The sequence below is a fragment of the Garra rufa genome, unplaced genomic scaffold, assembly GCF_049309525.1.
Source record: "Garra rufa unplaced genomic scaffold, GarRuf1.0 hap1_unplaced_001, whole genome shotgun sequence".
Lineage (NCBI taxonomy): Eukaryota > Metazoa > Chordata > Actinopteri > Cypriniformes > Cyprinidae > Garra > Garra rufa.
Window position 1 is genome coordinate 3,775,509 of NW_027394276.1, and position 3,606 is coordinate 3,779,114.

Here is a 3,606-nt window from a genome sequence, read left to right on the forward strand (position 1 = left end):
CTCTTTAATGGATGATGAAGGTGCTGATGAACGGGGTTGAGGTGGATGAGGTGGGTTCTTGGTAGGGTTGATGACGGCACAGTCCTTGGCCTCCACACCACATGACTTGCAGCTCTCGATGAATGTCCAGACGTCGCTGCGGACCGAAGGCCACCAGGCAACTCCCAGGATCAGCAGAAGGGTCTTTAGACGTCCATGGTGTTTCTCTGCTGTCCTCTGGTGAAAGTGCTGTACCGTTAGCTGGACCAGGGCCTGGGGGATGACTAGCTGAATCTTGTAGATGCCGTCCCCCTTCTGGATCCGCCGATACAGCAAGCCCTGGTGGTCGAGAACTTCAATCCCGTTGGTCGGTGGAGTGGATGGAGAGATGGAAAGTCCCTGGAGAGTGTCGTCATCACCCTGCGTGCTGCTGAGTTGCTCTCTGGAGAAGGGGAGGATGGAGAAGATGGTGTCGAAGTCTGGCCCGGTTGGAGTGGTGGCACAGGACTCTCCATCAGTGGCTCTGTTGATGGTCTTTAAAGTAGCTGAGGTGCTGGGATGGTTAGCCGGAGGAAAGCCAGGGGTTGACGTGGGAGGCACTGGGCTGGTCGTTGCAGTAGGAGGAGAGATGGCGGCTTCTGGACCCTTTTGCTGTTCCAGTTGTTTCGCCCATTTCTTGTCTCTCCTCTTAAAACAGTCGAAGACCTCTCTCTCTAGTGTCGCCACGGCATCCTTAACAGATTCCTCCATTTTGGCAAATTTAAAATCCACAGCGTCTCTAAAACACACTTCACGGTTAATATTACTTTCAACAGAGTCTTTAAAATCCTTCTCCAGTTTTAAAACAATGTTTTTAAGAGCAACTACCTCAGCGCGAAGCTGTACACACTCACATTGATGTAAAACCCGTTCATCATTAAAAACAGCAGATGTATTAAAAGAAGCAGCATTAATGTGGTTTGTCATCATCTTAAAACACTCTTCTCAACACAGCGTTTAAAATCTTTTAACGTTCCCCGTACGGGCCACCATATGTAACGATCAGCCTTATTGGTAGATGTTACTTAGATTTAAAAGGGGTCAGATTAGGCTGTGTGAGGTAAAATAAGTGTTTTAAAAAGATAAGACAACGACAAAAGTAAAGTGAATAAATAAATGTATTTACAATATTCACAAGGAACTAAAACAACACAGTAAAACCAGAATAACTTAGGCTGTTAAAAGCAGATTGTCCATTCAAATCATACCCTAAAACAGTCCTTAAGAATCCTAGTTGGTTGAAAGCTCCAAGTAAAAAGTGTCCACCGGTGTATATACAATCCAAAGAAGTGTAGTCCAATAGACGTAATGCTGGAATGGTAAGTCCTTAAAAGAAACTCCACAATCCAGTGTTTGGTCAATGACCCTGATTGTTTGACATGCTGCCTCCTTTATACTGTTTTGTTCCTGATTCCTGTCATGTGACTGATCACATGACAGGCAGACCCAGACTCATTTAAAGACATAAACACATTAAAATGGTTAAGAGGAATAAAATGGCTAAGACAACATGAAAACCTATTAAAACTCAAATATACATAAAATCATAATATATCGAGCAGGTTAAAACATGTGTCCTGTGTGACAGTGTCACAGCATGATTTTTGAAGTTAGACCATGAAATGTCAGAAAACAGCTTTTCAGCGCAGAACAAAGTTGGTTCAGGCAATGCAAGCTGAATCTTGGTCCCACTTTAAATTTACACTCTGTGCATGAATAAAAGCTATTTTGCAACACAGAGAAACATATCTGAAGGTGTTAGAAGTGTTTTGCATGATTTTTGAAGTTAGACCCTGAAATGTCAGAAAACAGCTTTTCAGCACAGAACAAAGTTGGTTCAGGCAATGCAAGCTGAATCTCTGTCCCACTTTAACTTTGCAGTCTGTGCATGAATAAAACCTATTTTGCAACACAGAGAAACATATCTGAAGGTGTTAGAAGTGTTTTGCATGATTTTTGAAGTTAGACCCTGAAATGTCAGAAAACAGCTTTTCAGCTCAGAACAAAGTTGGTTCAGGCAATGCAAGCTGAATCTTGGTCCCACTTTAAATTTACACTCTGTGCATGAATAAAAGCTATTTTGCAACACAGAGAAACATATCTGAAGGTGTTAGAAGTGTTTTGCATGATTTTTGAAGTTAGACCCTGAAATGTCAGAAAACAGCTTTTCAGCGCAGAACAAAGTTGGTTCAGGCAATGCAAGCTGAATCTTGGTCCCACTTTAAATTTACACTCTGTGCATGAATAAAAGCTATTTTGCAACACAGAGAAACATATCTGAAGGTGTTAGAAGTGTTTTGCATGATTTTTGAAGTTAAACCATGAAATGTCAGAAAACAGCTTTTCAGCGCAGAACAAAGTTGGTTCAGGCAATGCAAGCTGAATCTTGGTCCCACTTTAAATTTACACTCTGTGCATGAATAAAAGCTATTTTGCAACACAGAGAAACATATCTGAAGGTGTTAGAAGTGTTTTGCATGATTTTTGAAGTTAGACCCTGAAATGTCAGAAAACAGCTTTTCAGCGCAGAACAAAGTTGGTTCAGGCAATGCAAGCTGAATCTCGGTCCCACTTTAACTTTGCAGTCTGTGCATGAATAAAACCTATTTTGCAACACAGGGAAACATGTCTGAAGGTGTTAGAAGTGTTTTGCATGATTTTTGAAGTTAGACCCTCAAATGTCAGAAAACAGCGTTTCAGCGCAGAACAAAGTTGGTTCAGGCAATGCAAGCTGAATCTCTGTCCCACTTTAACTTTGCAGTCTGTGCATGAATAAAACCTATTTTGCAACACAGAGAAACATATCTGAAGGTGTTAGAAGTGTTTTACATGATTTTTGAAGTTAGACCCTGAAATGTCAGAAAACAGCTTTTCAGCTCAGAACAAAGTTGGTTCAGGCAATGCAAGCTGAATCTTGGTCCCACTTTAAATTTACACTCTGTGCATGAATAAAAGCTATTTTGCAACACAGAGAAACATATCTGAAGGTGTTAGAAGTGTTTTGCATGATTTTTGAAGTTAGACCCTGAAATGTCAGAAAACAGCTTTTCAGCGCAGAACAAAGTTGGTTCAGGCAATGCAAGCTGAATCTCTGTCCCACTTTAACTTTGCAGTCTGTGCATGAATAAAACCTATTTTGCAACACAGAGAAACATATCTGAAGGTGTTAGAAGTGTTTTGCATGATTTTTGAAGTTAGACCCTGAAATGTCAGAAAACAGCTTTTCAGCTCAGAACAAAGTTGGTTCAGGCAATGCAAGCTGAATCTTGGTCCCACTTTAAATTTACACTCTGTGCATGAATAAAAGCTATTTTGCAACACAGAGAAACATATCTGAAGGTGTTAGAAGTGTTTTGCATGATTTTTGAAGTTAGACCCTGAAATGTCAGAAAACAGCTTTTCAGCGCAGAACAAAGTTGGTTCAGGCAATGCAAGCTGAATCTTGGTCCCACTTTAAATTTACACTCTGTGCATGAATAAAAGCTATTTTGCAACACAGAGAAACATATCTGAAGGTGTTAGAAGTGTTTTGCATGATTTTTGAAGTTAGACCCTGAAATGTCAGAAAACAGCTTTTCAGCGCAGAAC